At 45.8% G+C, this 24,996-nt stretch overlaps 1 protein-coding gene and 1 long non-coding RNA gene across 20 annotated transcripts in view; one reads left to right on the forward strand and one right to left on the reverse strand.

The window, feature by feature from the left end:
* Positions 1-24,996, forward strand: part of FGGY (FGGY carbohydrate kinase domain containing) — a 387,087-nt gene that overhangs the window by 343,545 nt on the left and 18,546 nt on the right. The window lies entirely within an intron of this gene.
* LOC145721279 (uncharacterized) lies at positions 1,523-18,170 on the reverse strand. 2 transcript variants are annotated; one of them, XR_014144886.1, is made up of 3 exons: positions 17,978-18,170; positions 16,072-16,196; positions 1,523-1,833 (listed from the first exon to the last, which is right to left on the reverse strand). It is a non-coding gene; the product is annotated as an uncharacterized LOC145721279 (long non-coding RNA). The 2 variants fall into 2 exon arrangements; XR_014144887.1 differs by lacking the exon at positions 1,523-1,833 and adding an exon at positions 15,164-15,354.

Genomic DNA, 24,996 nt, shown 5'->3' on the forward strand with positions numbered 1-24,996 from the left:
AGGAATGTGGGAGCGATGGGGAGGAGGTTGTGTTTATACTCGATGCTTTCTACTCTACCCCCAATTTCAGCACTTCTCACCTGTCAAAGTAACTAGGCCCGTGTGCTCAAATCTTGTTCCTTGAGAAGCATTTTCTCTGATTTCCAGAGTTCTCGCCGCTCACCTATCCAGGGCTTTTCCCTTAGGGCAGTGCTGGCCCCTGGAACAGTGGGCAGTCCCCTCAGCCAGGAGGATGCCTGGGGCATCATTCCTCATCTCTTAACTGATCGCCTGTCACTTGGCTATATAGCCACATTTAATCTGTAAATTAGCATATTCGTGGTAGGTAGATGCAAATATTTCCCTTTACAAATTGAGGAATTTGAAGTTGAGAGAAAGGCAAATCACTTGCTCCATGCTACAGAGCTGGAAGGTGAGAGTCAGGACCTGAACCTAGATTTGTCTGAAAATCCTAAGTATAAACTCTTTCAGGTTCCCCCAGCTGGAGAAAGTGAGATTAATGAGCCTGTGAGTGCGCGCGCACACACGCACGCGCACACGCACACACGCGAAAAGTGCTTTCTAAACTGTGAAGTGCCGCCCGCCAGGGAAGGATGGTAAAAATGACAGTTTGCCGCCCAGGCCAGGCCAAGTATAAAATAGCTCCCAACAAGCCAGTGCTGAGCCCCAGGGGAAGCTGGCCCTCCCCAAGAAAGTCTGGGAATCACAGAGTCTACTCACAGGTGAGAGGAAGGGGGAGCTATTTAGGGACAAGCGTCTGTGAGTAGTCCGGTAGTTCTCAGATGTCACTGAGGGCTACTACAGACAGAACCCACTGCATAACTTGTGGGATCCAGTGCCAAATGAGAATGGGAGGCCCTGGCCAGGGGCAAGGACATCTCCTCTTCCCACAGGCCTGCTGCCTTGGCTCCTGGCTGACAGGTGACCCCCAGGGGGTTCCAGTTTCCCAGTGACCCCCCCACTCACCCGGTGGTGGGGAGGTGGCGGGGAGAGCCATTGCCTTGCCCCACCCTGAGAGCCCCAGGTTCGTCACCTGGCCTGGCTCTCCCCACACCTGTGCCTGCTCCTGCATGCCCCCCACCTCATATAGCCCTGTCACCACCCCCGAGGTGCAGGGTCAGCAGTGGGATGTGGATTAGGGCAGAAGGCAGGGAGCAGACAGTCAAGAATCAGCTCTAGGAAAGGAAAGGCGGCAGCAGACCCCCCCAGCCCACACTCCATTGTCCCATCAGCCTTCACTTGCAAAGCACAGATTCAAAAATAAAATTATTAAGAATTTCAAGACAGTGACCACGGATCACTAAGCCCCACGCTTGGGCTCTTCCTGACATGGGGCCCTGGGCAACAACACAGAGGACACACCCATGAAGCGGGCCCTCACTGCAGGCCCTTAACAAAGTTTCACTAGCCAATGGGAATAGAAAGAATAAGAGCAGTGTATTGAGTTTCTAACAAAGCTAAATGTAAATCGATCTATTCTGAGATCACAGTAACTTTTTTTTTTTTTAATCAGATCTCCTATTCATTATGGCATAATGGTCCAAGTAAATGTTGAGGGGTTGGGTTTTTTTTTTTAAACATTTTATTTTTAAGGTCCTTATGTGGCAAAATAAAAAGCTGGTTTCCAGAAGGTTTGGTTATCTTCCTGGTCCAAAATTTGGGAGCTCCCGAGCTCGGCCTTACAGGAAGACAGCCCTTCCTGCCTGTGGGAAGGAGCCTTTTCCCCTAGTCCCCAGTATCAGAAAGGTTCCATGCAGCATACAGTTGGTATTGTATGCTTCAGTATTTTCTAGGTTCATTTTCACTTTTGTGAAGTCGGAATTCTGGTGCAGTCTGTCAGAAGAGGCAACACAAAATAAGGGCATGGAAAAAAAAGTTTGCAGAAAAAAAAAGTTTGAAACCTCCCCATTTCCTGTGACTCTAGAGAGAACAGGGCCTGGTGACAATTACTTCCCCAAACCGCCCAACCATTGACAGCCCCTGAGGAAAGGCGCTAATACATCCCGTAAGCGGCCCTCTTGGCGCAGTGGGCAGCACGTCAGTCTCATAATACATCCCGTACAGACCCAGCCTATGTCTTATGTCCTGGTATAATTATTAATAATCGATCATTAAAAGTGTTAGGACTCGGGTGCGTGCGTGGCTCAGTTGGTTAAGCGTCTGCCTTCGGCTCAGGTCATGATCCTGGGGTCCCGGGATCGAGTCCCCATCGGGCTCCCTGCTCAGCAGGGAGTCTGCTTCTCTCTCTGACCCTCCCTCCTCTCGTGCTCTCTCTGTCATCCTCTCTCTCTCTGAAATAAAGAAAATCTTTAAAAAAAAAAAAAGTGTTAGGACTCAAAGGTGAATTTTATTGGGATAATAATAAAACTATGGCCACCCTAATTAAAGTTCCCTTCATCTCTCCTGAGACAGCAAGCCCCACAAAGGCTGTCGTTTCCCTGGGCAGAAAAGCCTATGGCGGCCAGTGGAAGGGCTGCATCTGTCAGCCTGGAGCCCGGAAGATCCACTTAGATTCTAGGCTTCAAAGACTTAGTGGTGGATGGATCTGTGTGACTCCCAGCCCAGTGGCTTCTACCACTGCATTGTCTTAGAGGAAAGTCAAGTTGAAGGCCAAGCCACTTTCCATCCTTTGATGAGGGAAAATATATCAACACAGTGGTCCACTGAACTCTGGAAGGAGACAGCATACAGTGCCTTTGGGGGATTGCAGCGTAAATGGTTTTTACTCCAGAAGATGTGGAATTAAACATAAAGCAGACAGCTGATTGCTGTTAAATCCACATGCACAAAACCCATCATTACAGTGTCTTCTCAGCTACAGAACCAGCGAGGCTTTCCCTAGAATAGACTGGGTGGTATAGACTTGGCTTTAGGGTGGAAGGAGGAAGGAGAAGAAGAGGAGAGAAAAATAGTGATAAAACTGAAAGGTGGCTAGTTTTGAAATGCACCAAGTCTGTGTCATTTAACGGGGATTCTTTTTTTCTTTTTATTCCATGTATTTGATATATGGAAAAAAATCTTTGCTGTCACTGGCTCCATAGTCTCGGGCTTAAGAAGCCAATCATTGACCTGAGGAAAGAGTTACATAAATCACAGTTTCAAGGCTTTCAGACAAAAGAACAACTTGGGGCAAGCTAGAGAGTTTGCAGGGCATTTTGGTGACATTTCTGCATGCCCTTTGTTTCCCCCTTTCAAGAAAAGCCCTTTCTTTCCTTGCCTTCTCACATAACAGCTTGGGATTCTTGACCCCCAACCCCCCACCCCAGAAATGCATTTGAACTTGCTGGGTTTGTTAAGAGTCAGGGCATGAAGCCTTTTTCCATGGTCGAAAAGTTCTGGCATTCCAAAGCAGAACTAATGTGGGATTTGGGAAGGCTGCCCTATTTGTGCACTTAATTAGGGCTCCCCAAAGGCAGCTGATCCACCGGTGTCATAGGAAACCGACGCCGAGGCCAGGGAGGGCTGAGACTGTGTAACCGCCCAAGAGGGTAGTGAACACGGATTCCACACCTGTTCTCCACTGACTGGAATCAGGATTGAAAGGAAGTAAATTGGGGACTTTTCCGACAATACCCATCTGGATCTCAGGCCTGATTTCAGTGTGTGTCCCGTGTCTGAGTCAAGTCCCAAAACACTTGCACATACAGGCCTAGAGCAAGTTTCCCTTTGGGTCTATGAAATAAGGTCTCGGTTCTGATAAGATCCTTGAAGTTGACAAAAGTCGCAGTGGACAACTATAGACTTTAGAGTCCCACAAGTCTGTGCTCTGAGTCTGACTCTGCCACTCATAGAAGATGCCAGGTCTTGGAGAAGTTATTCAGTCATTTCTGAACTTTGGTTTTCTTCCCTGGAAGAGGGCATTCCAACACCTATTGCACAGGTTCATTATAATAATAACAGCTAACCTTTGTGGAGTGGTTACTGTGTGCAGGGTGCTGTTCTAAGAGCATAAGCTTTATTAGCTCTTCAGTCCTCTGGACCTCATGAGGGAGATTCTGTATTAGAGGTTGGCAAACCACTCCCTGTGGGCCGATTCTTGCCCACTGCCCTTTTTTGCAAATAATGTTTTATTGGAAGACAGTCACGCCCATTTGCTCACATAGAGTCTATGGCTGCTTTCATGCTACAACTGCGGGGTTGAGTCATTGTAACAGAAGCTGTGTGTCCCAGAAACCCTGAAATATTTACTATCTGGCCCTTTGCAGAAAAAAAAATTGCCAACTCCTGCTTTAAATTATCCCAATTTAAAGTTGAAGAAATACACCGTAGGCATTTTAAATAACTTAACAGCTCACACAGCTGGTAGCAGATGGAACTGGGATTGGAACCCAGTAGCCTGGGTCCAGGACAGGTGCTCTTCACCAGCGTCCTGTACATCATATAGATGAAGCGCCTAGCACCGTGCCTGACACACGGGAGACACTGACTTCTTCAGTTTCACTAGCAATTCTTCGCATTCCCCCATAGAATTCCTTTTCCTTCTGCCTTAGGCTCCTATCAGTTCCAACTGCCTTTTCCTTCTCTTCTGCCAGATTATCTTTTCAACAGCAGACTTATACCCATTATCTCAATCCATCACACAACTCTTTGAGGTTGGTATTACTGTCTTCATTTAAAAGAAGAAACCACTCCCGACCTCTGAGCTCCCAGGAATTTATTACTATTATTATTGTTATTTTTAAGTAGGCTCCATGCCCAGTGTGGAGCCCAGTGTGGGACTCGAACTCATGACTGTGGGATCAAGACCTGAGCCGAGATCAAGAGTTGGATACTTAACTGACAGAGCCAGCCAGGCACCCCTGAGCTCTCAGGAATTTTTACACTCCATTTGGGAACCCTCAGAGTAAAAGTTACTAGGAGCTTTTAGAACATTTGTTTTATGCTGAAACGGACATTAAAGAAAACAATCTTAGCTGTTACTCGAGAAGGGATTACAATCTAAGTGGGGTGAAAAAAATCAAAATATTGGAACAATGGCAAGCATTCGAAAGTTCTTTAGTCCAGATTGTAGGTGCGTATGAATCTGGAAAGGTGGGACAGGAGAATGGACCAGGGGCGTGGGGTGCGTGGACAGTTTCCTGGAGATGGTCCAGTGCGAGGGGGCCTTGAACATGGGGCAGGATTAGAAAGGAGAAGCTCCTACTGGGGCATCATGGGAAAGAACCAGAGAGAAGACACGGAAATGGAAACATCCCAGAGGAACAAGCCCAGCAAATCCCTGGGAACTGTTGGAAGTCAGAAGGCTTGCCACAGCCTGGTATCTCCCACAGCCTGTCTAGAACCTTTCACTGCATCCCAACCCCAGACCCTCACCCCTGGCCTCCGGGCTCCTGGCCACTCCCCATGCCCTTGGTTTTAGCTTCCTGCCACTGTAGGACTGGCACCCAGGACCACTCCTCCAGCTCCCTTTCTTGGAATAATTTCCTTTGCCCTTGGGGCATTTTTACTTCTTTTACTCCAGATGACCCTGCAGCCCAGCAGCCAGGATCTTCCTCCCGTGCATGCCTGGCATCCCCACCAGCTTGATGTTGCTGGCTCCTCAGAACAGGACTCAATGACTTGTTCAGCCACCTTCTCAAGGCCAGTGCCTGGTAGCTCGACCAGTCTCCCTTGATTCTGATAGCCGTCAGTCCAACTGTGAGGCTGTTCTGGGGAGCAACAGGAAGCCTCATAAGAAGTCTTTCTTAACAAAAGAAGTCAAAAGTGCCTTTTGTATTTTAAATATGCTCTAAAATAACTGCACAGGGTGCCCTAGCAGTTAAGAGCATGGCCTCTGCAATCAGAAGGATGTGGGCTCAAAATCCAGTTGTGCTACTTGCTAGCTGGGCCATCCTAGAAGATTGCTCATTTCAGCCCTCCGTGTGTAAAGTGGAGCTGAGGGAAGGCCTACCTTCTTAGGCGATTGCGAGAACTCAGTGAAGTGATGTGTGTGAGTGTGGATCACAGCCGCTGACCAGCAGGAAGTGCTCAATAAATGACTGATTATTGGCCCCATAGTAAGTATCACTACAGAAAGTATCATTTCTGACTTCATGACGTTACAGAAAGTATCACTGGTGAGACAGTTCATTCACACAGATATGTATTCACCATTTATCAGGAGATAGCTATTTGCCAGATCCATGTCAGGTACAAATACAGGCTACAGAAGTATGTTTATAAAAGAAAGCAACACACAAGGGCACCTGGGTGGCGCAGTCAGTTAAGTGTCTGACCTCGTGTTTTCCGCTCAGGGCGTGATCTCAGGGTCGTGAGATCGAAGCCATGTGGGCTCCGTGCTCAGCAGGGAGCCTGCTTAAGTTTCTCTCTCCCTCTCTCTCATCCCCCCACCCCGTCTGTCTCTCTAAAATAAATAAATAAATCTTAAAAAAAAAAAAAAAAAAGAAAGCAACACACAACATCACTTATAAGCTAGACACTTGGGTGCCTGGGTGGCTCAGTCAGTTAAGCGTCTGCCTTCAGCTCAGGTCGTGATCACAGCTTCCCGGGATCGAGCCCTGCATTGGGCTCCCTGCTTGCTTGGGAAGCCTGCTGCTCCCTCTCCCCGCCTCTCTCTCTCTCTCTCTGTCAAATAAATAAATAAAATCTTTAAAAACAAACAAACTAGACATTCACTGTTCTAGGGGTTTAGGGACATTATTTCACTTAACCTTGATGAGGGCTTCGCAGGCAGATACCATTATTATCATTCTACAGGTGGAAAATTTGAGGTTCAGAGGGGTTAACTCCCCAAAGACGTGTCCAGTGATTGAGTGTGGTACCAATTACTTATAAATAGATCAAGGTATTCCGAGATGGAGTCCCCACTACGGAGAGAGCCACGTTTTACTCCCATGCTCATGTGGTTAGAATGACTTTATGTACATTTCTGGTTAAGGGCAAGTTCACAGAAAGGTGTTTTTTATTTCATCTTATTGGTGAGAATTCTGGTGCCTGCCTTGGCACGAAAGTGATGAGCCTGGTGGGCTGTCCTCTGACCAGTGGGGTTTTTGCCCTCATCCAGGATACTGTCTCTCCTGACGCGGGACTAGGAGTAGCGATAGAGGAGGTGGCTGGTAAGGATCTCATATTGGACTCACCCAAGAAATACTTTGCAAGTTATTTTGTTTTTTAAACAAGTCACAGTCATAAGCTTACTTTTTGGATTAGTGCCTTTTGCTTGTAGCCATTAAAAGCCAAGTATGTCAAGGAAAAAAAGGTCCTTCAGTTAGTTGAGGTTTTATTCTGTTTCTACTTTGGTGGTTTGAAACTAATTACAGACTCTGGGTTGTGCCTACAAGTACAAAATGAAATGAGAGTTTGAGCCAATTACTTTAATAACGAAGAGAGGAAAATCCACTTTTCTTTCCGTTATCTAAAGATTTCAGGCATATGGAAGTTTCTTTTAAATTGAATTATGTGAAAAGTTGGCCTCAAGCCTTCAATTCACTTTGCCTGCCTAGAAACCGTCTGAGATTTTGTTTCAGAGAGGAGATGGCCTGCCTTAGACAGCTTCTACAGGACTAGAGGGCTTTGTCAGAATAAATGCAGGCTAAGAAATTTTGGCATTGTTATGATAGAATATTTGTGTGTGCTCTCGGGGCGGGGGGAGTGCGGGGAGGTGTATTATGATGACCATTTAAATTTAAAAAAAAAAGGCTGGAGTACCTAGAATAAATTTCAAGATGAAGAGTTTTCATTCATCTCATTTACTGATTCACTTGCTTCCTGCTTCCTCTGGCTTATAAGACTCGCCTGGTCCGGCGCCCACCCCCTTTCTGACTCCATCACCTGCTCTCCTGTTCCTGGCCCAGGCCACTCCACCGACTCTGGCTTCTTTCTTTTCTTTGTGCAAACTGAACACACCCCCAACCTCAGGGCTTTCACACTTCTGGTTCCCTCTGCATGCAGTTCTCTTTCCCTAGATATTTACACGGTTCCCAACCTCATTCCCTTCCCATCTCTGCTCTGATATCCCTTTAGCAGATATCATTTTATCAGAGAGACTGCCTGCCCCACTCATCCTCCATCGTCCTCGCCCAACTTGTCTTTTCCTTCTAGGACATAGAACCACCTGACATAATAAATGTATGTGTATATATGTACATGCATATATATTATTTTAACAAGCTTTATTTTTTAGAACAGTTTTTTTTTTATTTACAGAAAAATTGTGGAACTATAGTTTTTATAAGCCCCATCCCAGTTTCCCCTAACATTGACATCTTTCCCTTATTGTTACCATCTTAGGTATGTTTTGATGAGTGAGCGAGTAGCGGTACATTATTAGCTAATGTTCCTACTTTATTCAGATTTTCTAAGTTTTTAACTAATGGCCTTTTTCTTTTCCAGAATCTCATCCAGAATATCACATTACATTCAGTCATCATGTCTCCTTAGGCTTCTCTGGTTTTTGATGACCTTGACTATTTTGAGGAGCACTGGTCAGATATTGTGTAGAATGCTCCTCAGTTGGAATTTGTCTGATATTTTTCTTATGATTCGACCAGAGTTAAGGTTTTTGGGGAAGAAGACCACAGAGACAAAGTGCCATTCTCATCACATTATATCAAGATACATACTATCAACATGACTTATCACTGTTAGTATTAACTTTGATCATCTAGCTGAGATAATGTTTGCCAACTTTTTCCACTGTAAAATTACTTTGTTTTTTCTCTTTCCCTATACTCTTTGGAAGAAGTCACTATGTGCAGCCCACACATAAGGAAGTTATGCTGCACTTCCTCAAGGGTGGAATATCTACATAAATTTGGAATTCTTCTGCATGGGACATTTCTCTCTCATTCATTCATTCATTCATTCATTTGTTCATTCAATTTCTTTAGAACAGTGTGAACTCATAGATATTTATGTGATATTTGGGGTTATAATCCAGTACTACTTTATTCTATTCTTCAGTTTTTTTGGTTTTGGCCATTGGAACTCCTCAGTTGGATCCTTTATCTCTCTGAAATGACCACTAACTGTGTGTGTTCTTTTTTTTTTTTTTTTATGATTTTATTTATTTGACAGAGAGAGAGACAGCTAGAGAGGGGACACAGGCAGGGGGAGTGGGAGAGGGAGAAGCAGGCTTCCCACAGAGCAGGGAGCCTGATGCGGGGCTCAATCCCAGGACCCTGGGATCATGATCTGAGCCGAAGGCAGACGCTTAACGACTGAGCCACCCAGGTGCCCTGTGCGTGTTCTTTTTTATTAATTCCTTCCTTTCTGACACTACAAGATCCTCCAAGCTCATTTTGTCTATTTCCTGCCCCAGTACTAGAATCAGCCACTTCTCCAAGGAGCCCTGATTCTTTTTATTGGAGAATCATCACAGAAACCAAGATCTGGGCACTAAGTGTGCTCATTGCTACTGAGCTGTTGTTGCTTCCAGACCCTCCCTGCCAATACCTGTGTGTGTACTAATCTGTGTGTATACCCATATCTATAAATATGTATATATGCAATTATCTCTGCCTACATGAAGCTAACCATTAGTTTACTTTATCTCCAACTATAATCTCTTACCACATGGATCATCCTAGCCTCCCTCTCTTGCTTATCTATAAGTTCCCACTCAAATAGTGAGAGACCTGGCTCCTACCATCAACCCTACATTTCCTTAATTGTAATTGTCCAATTCCAGGATATAACCATAGAAATACCAGAATTGTTAACCCATACCCCTGTGCGCTACAGCTTTATCACCTGGAGTACAGTGCTGATGTACAGTCTCTTTTGCCTTCAGTTTTACAAATTCTTCTCATTTCCAAAGTTCCTTAGGTCAGCACCTTTATCTCCCACAACCTTCAGTGAAATTGTTTCATACATTCATAATACAGTTGGATTACTTGTCACATACACAGCACATTCCATTATAGGTTACATATTGCATGATTCCACTTATGTGGCATTCTGGAAAAGGCAAAATCATTGGGGCAGCAAAAAGATCAGATGTTGCCAAAGGCTTGGGGAGAGTGGGGGGAGGATTTAATAGGTGAGGCACAGGGATTTTTGGGGGTAGGGTGGGGTGTGAAACTATCATGATACTGTCATTGTAAATATGTGACCTTGTACATTTGTTAAAACTGTTGGGGCACCTGGGTGGCTCAGTCAGTTAAGCATCTGCCTTCGGCTCAGGTCATGATCCCAGGGTCCTGGGATTGAGTCCCATGTCGGGCTCCCTGCTCAGCGGGGAGCCGGTTTCTCCCTCTGCCTGCTGCTCCCCCTGCTCTTGCTATCTCTCTCTCTGGCAAATAAATAAATAAAATCTTTTAAAAAAAACCCGTTGAATATTATAGTGCAAAGAATGAACTTTAAGGTGTGCATTTTTATCAAATACTTTTTCTGCATCTGTTAATAGGATTATATGATTTGTATTCTTTGATTTGTGGATGTGGTGAATTACATTATTGATTTTTGAATGTCGAACCATCCTTGCATACCTAGAATAAATCCCACTTAGCTGTGATGTGTTCTTCTTTCTGTTTGTAGTTGGATTTGATTTGCTGTTGATGACTTTTACAGATTCTTATATTATCTGATTAATGTCTATAAGATCAGTAACAATGACCTCTCTTTAATTTCTGATATTAGTAATTTGTGCCTTCTCTCTTTTTATCTTGGTTAGCCTGGCTAAAAGTTTATCAGTTTTACTGGTCTTTTTAAAGAACCAGCTTTTGGTTTCATTCCTTTTCTCTATTGTTTTCCAGTATTCAATTTAATTGATTTCTGCTTTTTATATTTTTTTTATCTTTTTATTATTTCTTTTCTTCTTGCTTCTTTTTCTTGGCTGCTTCTGCTTACTTTAGTCTTAAACTGCCCCTCAGTTTTTGAGCTTCCCGAGGAGCTTCTCCTAAGATAGAGGCTGTGCCTTGTAGTTCTTTTTGCTATAATGTATTATACTGGAGCCCTGTTGGTGTAGTTTTAAGGTGTGGGGAAGGGAAAGCACTCTATGATCTTTTAATTAAATCTTACCTTTTAGTGAGCCTTTGTCCCTGGACTGTGACCTTCACTAATGTTTCTTGCCTGTTTTCCTCCCTCCTCAGTGAGACAGGAAAGCTAGAGTATACTAGACTCTGGCATACTTCACAGTGTTTAGTCTTTTTCTCCCCCTGCTGGAGTCAAGAGGGGAACATTCTTGCCTCTTGACAGCGAGAACCTGTGGGTTCTTGGCAGTAAAACCCATGCCAGTGTGAGCCTCCCACCAGGACTGCAGCCCCTAAGTTTCTCAGTCTCATGCTCATCCCTAGCACTTCAAAATTATCACTGAATTGCCCCTACCAGTTTGTTGTTCCAGTGGCTTCTGCTCTAGATAAGAAGATCTCAACTGTCACTATCTGGATTCTCTTGTCTCTCCAGATTTCGGGGTGGTGGCTTGTCCTGCAACCTCAGTTCTCCAGTTGATCCAAGAAAGATCAGTGATTTTCAGTTTTTTAGCTTTTTTCTTGTTGGACGGAAGGGAGTAAGGACTTCTAATGTTTTTACATGTTGGAGCTATCACCAGAAATCTTTCGTACAGTCGACCCTTGAACAACATAGGTTTTAACTGGGCAGGTCCACTTCTGTGTGGATTTTTTTGAATGAATACAGTATAGTAATGGAAATGGATTTTCTCTTTATGATTTTCTTAACATTTTCTTCTATTATTGTAAGAACACAGTATATAATGCATATACAAAATATGTATAAAATGACTGTATGTTATCAGTAAGGCTTTCAGTCAACAGTAGGCTATTAGTAGTTAAGTTTTGGGGGAGTCAAAGGTTATATGCAGATTTTCAACTGTGTAGGGGGTTGGCGCCTCTAACCCCTTCAGCGTTCAAGGGCCAACTATCTATCTCCTCAATCTATTTCCTTTTTTTTTAAGGTTTTTTATTTATATATTTGAGAGAGAGAGAGCATGAGAGGGGGGAGGGTCAGAGGGAGAAGCAGGCTCCCCGCTGAGCCAGGAGCCCGATATGGGACTTGATCCCAGGATTCCAGAATCATGACCTGAGCTGAAGGCAGACACTTAACCAACTGAGCCACCCAGGCGCCCTCCTTAACATATTTCCTGATTTTCCATACCAGGATGTAAAGTTATGGAAAAGCAGAGGCTGTGTCTCTTTTATGCACTGCTGTATCTTCAGTAGCTAGAATAAGTACCCTGCTCAGAGTAGGTGCTTAATAAATATGTTAAGTAAATTAATCAGTTAATATTCACTGAGCACATCAGTGTACCAGGCACTGTGCTCAGTAAGGAGATACAACAATGAACAAGAAAACACCGTGTGTCTACAGTTGTTCCAGTGGTGGTAGGGGGCATGATGGGCAGACACTGAAAATGGAAAAAACCACAGACTGTGGATTAGAGGATAGGGAGGTGTTGAGGATAGAAGCCACGTACCATGGCGGGATGGGGTAACTGGGTGATGGGTATTGAGGGCACGTGATGTGATGAGCACTAAGTGTTATACTGAACTAATGAATCATTGAACACTACACCAAAAACTAATGATACCTTGGCTAACTGAATTTAAATTAAAAAAAATAAGAAGAAGCCACATGCCGGAACTGGCCTGGTAAGAGGAAGGTAAAACATTTCCAGAAGAGGAAAGCATCACCTGAGTTGAGTTGTAGAGAATGAGTAGGGGCAGCCGATGTAAGTGAGGGCCATCCTGGCTGGGGGAACAGCATGGGCCTGATAAAGTCCGGGGAGGACAATGGGTGAAGTGATTTTCTCACCCCACCCTAATGGTCACATAACCATTAGCACTGCACACAAGGCAGGGACTATTAACTCCCTTCACCCATCCGAAAGTCTGAGTGACTTGACAAAATGTCACCCATGCTGAGTGATGGAGCAAGTCTGTCTTGGTCCAGAGTTCATTTTCTTTCTGCGACAATAATGACTAAGGCACGACTCAGAGTCTGACTGAGGAGCCAAACACAGAAACAGATCTTTATGGTTTCAGTGCTTCCTCAGAATGTGCTTTCTTGTTTTTAAGACTTTGGCCCTAAAAGTAATAAGCTGAAAATCAGGGCCGCTCTGAGAGGGCCCACAAACCGCTGGGGGGAGTTTTGTCAAAGAAGGCGGGAAAGAAAAATAAATGTGGGCTTCTGCTCTTTAAACCTCAGCCCAGTGAGCCCGGCTTCCCGGAATGCTTCAGGCCGCTTCAAAGGCCTATTGTGGAAAGTCTCCAGATGTGCGTGGAAAACCTCACTGGGGAGCTTCCCAGTGAAGAGGCCTTTTAAGCTTGAACTGAGATGAAGGAAGTTGACGTGATGAGTCCTACCAGGTGGCCCGTTTTCTGAAGGAGCCCAGATTCCACCACAACCTTAGGAAGGCGGGCTGGGGAGGGGCTAACCAGTTCAGAGTCTTTTGCCAAATAGCATCTTCTTTAATTGCAGAAAGCAGTGGAGGTTTTTTTTTTTGGTTTTTTTGTGGGTTGTTTTTTTTTTTGCCCTAGTGAAAGGTGGAGGGCATTCACCAAATGATTTATCTACCTGTAAATTGTTCTTGACATCTTGTGAGGGCTGGAAGGGGGTTCAGGAGTGGAGAAGGTCGAGGCCCTGAGTGATCCGTGCCAGTTTCTACAGTAATGCCACTAAGTGTCCTGAGAGCCGGCATCCTCTGGATTTTTGTCCTGATGCTCTGCCCTGCATCTCTGTTAAAGCTGTCCACCCAGGTCCCTCCATGTGTGCTCATTTGGAGACCCCATCTTCCTCTCGCTAGGCACTTTAAAGTCAGGGAGACCCACGTTGAAATTCTGGCTCTCTGGTTAGCTGTGTCATCTTGGACAAAACACCTTCAGCCCCACAGAGCCTCAGTTCCCGCTTCTGTAAGATGAGGGTGATCCTAGCCCCTGCAGCATCCTCTGGCTGGCGAGAGGAAACGCACTGCTGAGTTGATGCACACGAAGCGCTCACACAGTGCCTGGCACAGGGTAAGGATTCGGTCTGTTTGCATTGCCTTCCTTTCTGATCCAGTCCTGCTTTCCGGGAAGGCATGGGCTGTCCTGTTTGGCTTTGAGTGTTCCTTCTGTAGCTCTTCAAATCCTCTCCCCACCGTGTCCATATGCGCTTAGCGAAGTATTTTGAGATCACAGTGTATTTGAGGGAAAGTCCTTTTGGCTACAGCTAAAATTAGGTCTCTCTTTTGCTCCTCTGTTTACCAGCCCCCCCTTCCTATTTTAACTAATTAGAAGCATTGACGCTAAAAAACACTTGCGAGAAGTTGGGAGAACAGCTGGGTTCTAGATACCGGCAGCTGCTCCCTCCCGGCAGGCACACAGGCGAGGGAGAGAAGGCTCCTGAGTCGGGGAGGCAGGACGGGTGCCGAGGAGAAGGTGACCAAATGCCAGAGTCTGCAGCTTGGCAGACGGAGCCGGAGCGGGGTCTTACCAGGGGGTCCTCCGCCTGCTGCTGAGGGGGGCAGGGACAGAGAGAGCGGTGGGGACAGGGTTAAGAGAGGGCAGGGCAGGAAAGCACTGAGAAGCTCAGCTGGTTGGTTAGTTACGTAACCGGGTACTTGACGCAAACCCATTACTCCCACCTGGACTCCTGCCCTGTTCCCCCAGCTGGGCACCTCCGGGCTGCGTCCCCACTGTGACTGGAGAGGGCCCGGGGGAAAAGGTCAGTCTTACCCCCTAAGGCCCCTGCAGTGGGTTTCCACCATCAAATTTAGGAAAAATTCCAGAACAGATGGTCTCTGAGTGGCTGGCTGCACCCTCTCCCTCCACCCCTACAGTTGCTACAGCTCAGCCTCGCTGTCTTTTCCTTCATTCCCTTCGTTCACCAGTTCCTTTCCTAGAGACAGATTACCTGAGTTTTATCTAGGTTTCTCTACCCTCTCTCGCTACGTGATGGGCAGGCTCCTTCACTTCTCTGGGCCTTATTTTCCTTATCTGGAAAATGGGGACAGTAATGGTAAATTGCCTGGCAGGGTTGTTGTGAGGGTTAAATGAATAAATAGTTATTAGATGTTTAGAGTAGTGACTGGCACATAGTAACTATTCAGTAAGTCTTACCTATTGTCTTTATCATCGTTATTGTTGTTGTTATTTCTTTTATTCCCTTGGCTGTAATGCTGCCCCTCCCCACACATACACAAATTTTTCATGACCTAGGTCTTCCTCTTCCTTCAGCTGTGACCTTAAATGCCAATTCCAGAGAGAAGGATCCCCTGACACCCCCCACCCCCGCCGTCTAAGCTAATGTTCCTCACACAACATGGTATAGCCCCTTGTCCTCCTGCCTCATAGCACTTATTGTAATGTGTGATTACAGATATTTGGCAGAATATTTGTTTATGTCCCTCTCCCTTACAAGGCTCTGAGCTTCCCAAGGGTGGGGACCATGCTGATTTTGTTCACTAGAGACTGCCAGAGCCTAAAATAGTAATTGGCACATGGTAGATGTTCAATAAACACATATGAAAGGAGGGGAGGGAAGATGGAAAGGAGAGAGGGAGGGTGGAAGCGGGACAGGGGAAAAGGATAGGATGATCATTGGGCAAAAGGAAAAAATACTTCTAAAGCCCACTCTACCCGGGATCTAGTTGTCTCCCACTCCTTAAGATTTGAACGGCTGTAGAGAACTTTCTGGCCTCCAGCTCCCTCTATCCACACTTCTCTTCCTCCCCCCCACCCCCCACCCCCGTCCCACTCCCTTGGGACCCTGCTCTCGGCTTCCCCGTCTTAGAGGTAGTTGATATAATAAACATGCCTTGTAGTATACGGACTATTCCACTAATCCTTTCTTGCCAGACTTAACAAATGTGTAAGCATTCATCTCAAGTTACTGCCTTCATTAAACTGTCTTGTAGGTTGAAAACTCCAGGTAGTGAGTCAGAGAAATAGGCAAGCTTTCTGGTGGCACTGTTCACTGGGGACTTTCCTCTTTGGGACCCTTCCCTCAACTCCAGGGAACTTTTCAAATATATCATGGCAGACTTGGGAGCTCAGGAAACTTTCCATGTGACCTCGTTTTTGCCAGTTCTCTGCCAGACTCCATGTTAAACTCTAAAGCATTCCATGATGCCAGAGCGCCTGGGTCCCCCTCTCCAGCCCCGCACCGCCCCCCCCCCCCGCCACTGTGTCACCTTACCAAGCGATTCTCGAGCCTCCCTCCTGGATGTTGGCCTTGAGCATGAGGACTGACCTCATCGTGACCCACCTTGCAGAGGAGACCTGGGAACTCTTCTCTCACAGTGGACCACCCAGAAAGGTTGCCTGGAACATACATCATTTTATTTTTAGGGGCAAAATAACAAAAATATATTTTAAAGGAAAAAAAAAGAGGACATGATACAGCATGACATCTAGAATGTTTTACAAAGGATTACAGTCTTGTTTAACAAATGGGCTTGAAGAGGCCTGCTGAAGGGATGCTGACTCCACATAGTGCTTTAGCAAAATATATCTTCATTTCAACGAACTTGTAAACGAACATGTTCCCATTTCAAAATAAAAACAACATCCCAGGTCACAGAGATGTTTGTAGAGTTACATTTATCTAGCAACTTAGAAACGTGCCAAAACCAAAATAGATTCTCTAAGGAACACGCTGGAATCTTTTGCATCCAGATCTTAAGGATTGTGCAGTCCTAAAGATAATCCTAAATCTGTGCCTTAGTATGAGTAGTTTTTGGCCCTAAACAAGTCTGGAAACAGCTCTCAAATATCAGTGCTAAGAGGGGAGTCTTTTCTTCCTGGGAATGCTGGTTCCATAAGGAATGTTGGGGTGCCCTGCAGCTCAAAGCTACACCAGGACCCATGCTCTTCACACCTGGCAGGGAACTTCCAGGGCTACTCTGGACAGAAGAGACCAGCTCATTTTGACAGCTTCTGCAAATAACACCTGTTCCACCTTCCTCACTGAAGAGCAAGGCTCTTCTTCCCTCAAGGAAGACTTCATGGAGGAAGTGGCACTTTAGATTGACCATTCCTTCACCCATCTGTTCATTCAGCAAATACCTTTTTGAGTAAACACCACCAGCATGTTAAGCCAGGTACTTCAGCAATAACTGTAGACACAGCCCCTACCCTCATGGAGTTGATGGTCCAATGGCAGAGATACACAATAGAGAAATACAGGCACATATAACCAGTGTACTTGTTAGGGCTTAAAGGAGCAGCACAAAGTGCAACGAGACTGTTCGGATGGGATTAGAAATCTGCAAAATGTGACTTGTAATTTCTGCCTTCTAGAGTGGTTAAACCAGTGGCTTAGGAGGGGTGGGAGATACATCGAGTAGGAGAGGTTTGCCCTAGAGGGGATATTTTACAACTCATATATTGTTAATGTACATGATAATAAAAAAAGAGATGGATCTTTTAACTAGTTTTATTATTATAGTCTAATTCTTTAGAGACAATGCACATGCCTCTCCCCCCCCTCCCCCCCCAGTGCCCACCACCTTGCCCTTTGGTAGCCACTGAGTTTAAGCAAATGGATTCTACTGCCTGGGTTTGAATCCTGAACCTACTACCATTTATTAGCTGGGTGATCTTGGGCAAGTTACTTATCCTCTGTTCACCTCTCTTTTCCTCTCCTGTAAATTGGAGTCCATAATAATACTTACCTCTCAGGCTTGCTACAAATACTGATGAGGTAAGACATGTACACTTGTGACATGGTGCCAAGCACATAGGGTGCCCAAGAACGTTAGCCAGTGTTACTAGTGAGTGCTTCGTGTGTGGTGATGATTCTTATTTCTGTCTCTACCTTTCCCACAAAGGTGAAGGTAAAACCTGGTTCCTTAGTAGGAACCTGATGGAGATGAGTGTGGGGAGGTGGAGGAAGTTTCCTTCCAGTTTCTGATTTAAAAGGACCCCCCCCCCCACCTTGCATTCCAGCCTTAAAAAGCTGCTGACTGCCTCCCTCAATGGTGAATTCCCTGCCCAAATCTTATACACATTCACTCCTAGCTGGAGTCCCCCCCCGCCCCAGATAGAGGCTTACAGGATTCCAGGCAGCCATAGTTTTACTCCAAGATGTGTAAGGGCCCTACCTTTGCCGATGGTCTCAGGTCTTTTGTCTTGACAGGCATTTTTCCTGTCCTTCCATCTCCCCCTCACCACCCTAAGGAAACTGGGAGATGCCTCAGTGGAAAGGTCTGAGCCGCAGGCCCTGTGTTGGCTGTCCAGAGGTTACATTTATAACTCCCAGATTGTCCAGAGCTTCTGCTACTTTAAAAAGAAAATTTAAAAAAAAGTGCCTTCACATCGCAGGTGTTAAGTGCCAGATCTTGTAGCACTTACAAGGACAAATTCATTTCTTAACTGAATAATAGAGCTTAAAACGCACATGACTGGCTGATGTAAGCTTTGGCCAGGTCTGGGAGGAATTTTGCAACATTATTTCTCTTGATGTTCTTTTCTTATAGCAGTTGTTCTCTGAACAGTAGGCCAGGCTGAGGCTCTGCTTCTCCTTTACCCAGTGACCCAGAAGGAGCCCTGTCAGATCTAGAGAAGCAGACTCTAAGCAAACACCTCTTGGTATCTACCGGTTCTCTCTCTGCCTCTACCTATCCTATGGGGGGGGGTGGCAGATGCCTAAGCCCAGAAATCTAAGAGTTCCTGAGTATTTCTGACAACTCTTTCTCCCTAACACCCCCATCAGATCCATCACCCAAGCCTCCAGAACACCTCTCATCTGTGTGCATCTCCCTCACTTACCAGCGCCACCCTGATTCCCCCCTGGACCTCTGCACCTGGCTCGTGCCAGACTGAATGCAGCAGGGCGGCCAGGTGGTGGCGCCTCCGGCCTCCCAGTGCCCTAGGAAAGGAGACTGCAAGGTCCCCTGGTGTGCCTCTCTCAGCCACACTTGCTCTCCTCGCTCTCTCTGCTCCAACCACACTGGCCTTCTCATTCCTCACGGGTGTTGTTTTCATTCCTTGTATGTGGTTCTGTCCTCTGCTGGATGCATGCTAATGCCTGTACATCCTTTTAATATCAGCTAAGCCAGAACATACAGGCTACATGCATGCACACACATCCCACCATGTTATACATGCGTATATATCATACGTGACATGAGGCAGTGGAGGCCCAGGAATGCCGAGGCCCCTCCCCCTTGCCTCTCCATACCCTGAAACAGTCCCTGGAGCAAGAGAGAACCCTCATCTCTCAGATTCTGACTGCTCTCTGACACAAAAAGGACTGAGAGGTAGCTCACCCTTCCCACATTGCTCTTCCTCATGCTTCTGAGCAGAGAGGACCACAGGAGGAGGCTGTGGACAAGATAATTTCTTGTTCTCTACTTGCCTCCGACCTGACAGATTATTTCTCAATTGCCTCAGATTAATTTGGCGTTTTCAAATAAACTCACAAAGCTTTCCTGCCTGAACTATCAAACACAACCTCACCTGTCTGTCTAGCCACATCCAAAAACATACATTCAAATAATTTTTGTTCTTTTGGGTTTCACTCTCCTGGGCACAGAGACTAGTCACGAAGGACTAAGGGCAGAAGGAGAGGGAGTGGGACAGAGGGTGAGAGAAGGAGAGGAAGAGATAGAAAACCTCTCAGAGCAACTTGAGGACATTGACAAAAAGAGGTCCAGTCCCCCCCGCCACCACCCCATACATATCCCTGGTCCCCTCGAGAATCTCTCTTCCACTGACCAGCCCTCTTGAGTAAGGCTTAGGCCACCTTCCTTCCTTAGCCATCATCTGGTCTGCAGTGAATCCAACCCAATCCCCTATTTTTCCCCAGCCCTCTTCAGCTCATGAGAAAGATCTGCAGCCTGGGAGTCAGAAGTCCCAGGTTCTGGGTCAAGGTTTGGCATCCACTGATTTTGCGATCTTCTGTGAGTGTTGTCCATTTCCTCCTCTGAGGCATTGTCAGCATCCTGGCATTTCAGCACTGAATCCACTGTGCACAGAGGTAACCAACGTTTGTGAGCACTTGCTTTATGCAAAACACCATGCTAGGATTAGTGATCACTTACCCATTCGGCACCGCTGCAGGGCAGGGAGTAGTCCCGTTTTAGACAGGGAAGATACCACTTAGGAAAATGAAGAAAACTACTCAGGGCCGCAGGCTGGGAAGAGAAGAGGTGGGTTTCCAATCCAGGTCTGTGTCTTTCCAGAGCTCGTGAGCCATCACACTAAGCTGAGGCCCAAGTATACCATAGAAAAAGAAATCAAGATGACTTCTTACAAAACAACAAATAGAGCTCATCCTCTTCCATTCCTGCATTATGCAGGAGATGGGATGCCTTTCTTGGCTTTTTTCCACCACGCACACCTCTGCTCGGGAGATGGGGAGAGGGAAAGCACACATTGGCACTTGAGGTAGAAATCTAGAAAAGCCGGGAACACAGGACCAGAGGAAGAGGAGGGAAGAGGCGAGGGAAAGCTGCAGGCTGTGGGGCCTGCTGGTGTGGGAACACACCTAGCCCAAGCCCTTTGATACCTAACGAGCAGACCAAGGGCCAGAGTCACAAAGCTTGCCCAAGTTCACACCATTCACAGATGGAGAGAAAGGTCTAGAACCCAGGTCTCCCCACTCCACAGAATCACCCAGATCTAATAAGCTTCCTCCTCTATTCAAAAAGAACCTCCCGACCATTAATTTTGTACCTGTCTAAAAGCCACACTGAGCTATACTAAAGGTAACAGACGCTGCAAAAATATTCTCAGGCAACTCCCAGCTGAACACACAAAGAAGCGGGTCCCAGGGAACAGTGTAAGGATTGTCTGAAGGGATCTTTGCTGGTGAGATTACAAAAATCATAATATACGAATAAATGAACATATGGAAGAAATCAGCAAAGCCCTCTCCTTCTTCCCATATGTAAACTCGGCCTTCGCCTAAAGTCATTAAGCAAACACAGATGCGGCCAACCCAGGCACCAGATGGCAAACGAGAGTTGGAATAAGTGGGAAAGAAAGCTTTCAGTGTTTATTCGAAGAAGAGGAGAAAGCCACGATCCAAAATGCCGCAGTTTCCACAAAATGGTCACCTGGGGTCACCGGGGTCCAAAGGTGACCAAAACAAAACAAAACACACACACACACACAAAAAACCCTGGGGTGATCATGATTGGGAAGCTGTAGGACAACTACGGATAACTTCAGTGACTGGAATACAGTGGCGGAAAAATGTGATAATGCTGGGAAATGAAAGAGAGAAAGAAAGAAGAAGGAGCAGAGGAGGACAAACAGGTGGAAGGAATTGGCTTTGAAAGCAGAGCACTTACGAGAACTAGGAGCCTTGCATCCTTGGGCTCACTGAATCCTCCCAACTCCCTGTCAGGTATTGGCCAAATTTTATAAATGAGGAAGTTTCATAAATGGGCCAAGAGAGGTGAGACCCTCGGAACAGAGCATGCCTGAGAACCTGACTCCACTTTCATTTCAGAGAAGACACCACTGGGGCGCCTGGGTGGCTCAGTCAGTTAAGCATCTTCCTTCGGCTCAGGTCATGATCCCGGGGTCCTGGGATCAAGTCCCACTTCTTCCTCTGCCCCAATTGCTCCCCCTGCCTGCGTGCGCGTGCTCTCTCTCAAATAAATAAAAATCTTAAAAAAAAAAAAGGTAAAGACACCCTTTACTTTTCTCATCTTAGCCCACTTCACCTCTTAGTTTGTACATTTGGGATGAGCTTCTGTAATGAAAATACCGAAATTTTCATTTCGAAGGGCATCCTTGCTTTTTAGTGTATATGAATTTATATGTTAGAGGGAGAGAATTTTTTTTTTTTTTTTTAAAGATTTTATTTATTTATTTGACACACAGAAAGCACAAGTAGGCAGAGAGGCAGGCAGAGAGAGAGGCAGAAGCAGGCTCTCCACTGAGCAGGGAGCCCGATGCGGGACTTGATCCCGGGACTCCAGGATCATGACCTGAGCCGAAGGCAGTCGCTTAACCAACTGAGCCACCCAGGCGCCCAAAGAGGGAGAGAATTCTAATAATGCTTCAGTTTCAACTAAAAGCTTAAATGAACGTGAAAATATGCCCCTGCCCCCCAGAAACAGTTTACTTAAATAAATTGTATACATAAATGAACTGTTTCTTTGCCTGTGGATGCAACAGTAGGGTGGAAAATGCTTTCAAGCTAGGCAGACATGTCTCCTGACTCCACCACTAAACCTGTTGTCTTGGGCAAGCCACGTTACTGCTTTGAGTCTCAGTTTCCTGGCCTGTCAAGCAGAGTTAACATGCATTTTGAAGGGCTGCTTTTCTTTTCCTCCTGCCCCTCTTCTCTCTTTCCACATGGCCGGTGTTCACGTGGCCATTTTATTTGTTTAACTTTTTTCCCATTGTTTTTGTCTTACCAAACCCCAATCCAGGATGAAGCCAGCTTTCTGCCTGCCTTCTGCCTTCCTAAAGGCCACTGAGCACTGTGAGAAAGCACTCTCCAACCATAAGGCTTGTGTCATTGTATATTGTCCCCTGCCAGCCTCCCTTACCCTGGTGTGTTGTTGGGTGTGGCCAATGGAAGGCACCAGCAGGAGCCTGGAGGAGAGATGGAAGCTATGGGTTCCCTCCTTGCTCAGTTGCTCAGGTTAGCTGATCCATCCACCATGGACCACCATTCCTGCAGGTGGCCATCTCCCTCCGGCTTTCTTTCTGGGTGTTGGGAGCCTCTCCTTCTCCTTCGGGCCAGGAGGCAGTCATGGCTCCCCATTGTTGCTAGTCATGGGTTACTGGTTTCTTTTCCTAAACCTTCTTTTTTGTTTAACAAACCCATTATTAAGCTTTGCCTTATTACCCAGTATGAGCGCCCATCTGTTTCCTGATGGGAAACTAACATGTCAGCTCAATTGCCTGTTTTCTGTAATAACTCCATCAAACCTCCCCCAATTCTCGGCCGCGTCTTTCCTCTCCTGTTCAGACACAGGACCTACTTATTCCCAGCCACCATCCACCTTAAAGAGAAAATAGAAGCTATTAGAAAGACACCTGCCATCCAGTCACATGTCCGTTGGTGGTTCACACCTGGCATGAGAGCTGACTGCACGTTTCCGCCCCGCTCTGTGTTCACTGATGTCACATCAGTAGCTTGAAGGTGACCACAGCGGAAGGATTTACACTAGAGAAATTGGCAGATGCTACAAGGTAGGGCTTTTTCTTTTTTCTTTTTTTGTAGAGCCACTTGTTAACCTTTATCAGTACATCACTGCTTATATCCAGATGCAAACTTTTTCTCCTTCACATTTATTGTAATGGAAGAGATTCCCGTTACCCTCTGGAGGCCCACTCCACCCATTATTCATTCGTATTCCTGCCTATTTGCTAGCTCCTTCTCAGCAGCATGGAAATGTGCTCTAGACCAATATAGCAGCCGCTAGTCGAATGTGGTTACTGAGCACTTGAAATGTGGCTAGTGCAATTTGAAATGTGCAAAATATATGCCAGATTTCAAAGGGTCACTGTGAATAAAAGAACATCAAATGTCTACTAATTGTGTTGATTACTTGTGAAATGATAATATTTGGGGTATAATAAGTTAAATAAAAAGTAATAAAATTACTCATTTCTTTTCACTTTTTTAAATGACTCCTAGAAACTTTAAAATTACATAACTCGCATTATTTCTGTTGGACAGTGCTACTACACACACTCTTGTCTTAAACATAAAATCCTCTCTTCTACCTGTCAGCCCCCTCCAATTCTTATCTTCTCACAATCAAAAATGTTTAAAAGAGGGGTGCCTGGGTGGCTCAGGTGGTTGAACATCTGCCTTCAGCTCGGGTCGTGATCCCGGGATCCTGGGATCGAGCCCCACGTAGGGCTCCTGGCTCAGTGGGGAGCCTGCCTCTCCCCCTGCTCGTGCTCTCTCTCTCTGTATCTCTGTGTCTCAAATGAATAAATAAAATGTTTAAAAAAATCTAAAAGATGGCTATCCTCGCTGTCCTGATTTTCTCATGACCGTCCTCTGCCTCCTTAACCAAGGATGATCAGCCCTTTACTTCCGCAATTGTACTAGCCTAGGTCACTGATGCTAACCTAGACCATTGCTCAGCACAAAGGACTTCTCAGTCCTTACCCTGCTTTACCTTTGACAGCATTTTGCAACATGGAACACTCCCTACATTGACACATTCTTCCATTGACGACGTACATCTGTGATTTTCCTCCCGCTGCTCTGAACACTGCTTTCCAGATACATTTGCCAGCTCCCCTCTCTCCTCCACTCAATACTATATGTTGATCTTCTAGAGGATTCTGTCCATCTTATCCACTTCTAAGGACTCATTTACTGTCTGTAGCCCACAGCTCAGCAGCTCTCCATATAACATGTCCACTTAAAGGGCTCACAGGTATCTGGATTCAAACGTGTTCAGATCTGAATTCATCATCTCCACCTTGGCCTGCAAAACTGGCACCAGCTCATTCATGGCATGGTCTGTAAATGGCACCACATCTACTTGCTCTCCCCTGCCAGAACCTCAAGGACTTTGTGAACCCACCCTCTCCTTCCCTTCCACTTCAGTCTCTCACGGTCACTTTCTAAACTATACTTCATGTCTCTTGAATTCTTGCACTTGGCTTTAATTCCACACTCACCACCCTCGTCTGGGTCACGGTTGTCTCTCACCTGGACTGCTCCGAGGGCCTCTTGAATGCTTTGCTTGCCTCCACATTTACCATTATCTAACCCATTGTCTCTGCATCAGCCAAAGTGATCTTCTACAACTTGAATAGGATTGCTCTTGCTTAAAACCCTCCAAAGGCTTCCTCTTCAGCATGATGATTTACAAAACCATCCAAATTCTGATTCCTGCCTTCATTTGTTGCTTCATCTCTTGTCATTCTTTCTGTTCATTCTATCTACTCTTGGACTTCTTTCAGTCCTTTCAATGTGCTATAATATTTCACTTTCGAATATGCATTCTTTGCAGCCTAGATGTCTCTTCATCAACCTTCTTTATGGGGCCAACTCCTTTTGTACCTGTAGGTCATTCCCTGACCCTCAGAGTAGTTTTATCTCCCTCTGACCTTCTTCTATAGCATCTGTGTTCCTCTAGTAGACTCTAAGCTCCCTGAGGTCCAGGGATCAGAGTTTTCTGGCGCACTG

This window comes from Leptonychotes weddellii, chromosome 4, assembly GCF_054177405.1.
Source record: "Leptonychotes weddellii isolate Sample4059 chromosome 4, ASM5417740v2, whole genome shotgun sequence".
Lineage (NCBI taxonomy): Eukaryota > Metazoa > Chordata > Mammalia > Carnivora > Phocidae > Leptonychotes > Leptonychotes weddellii.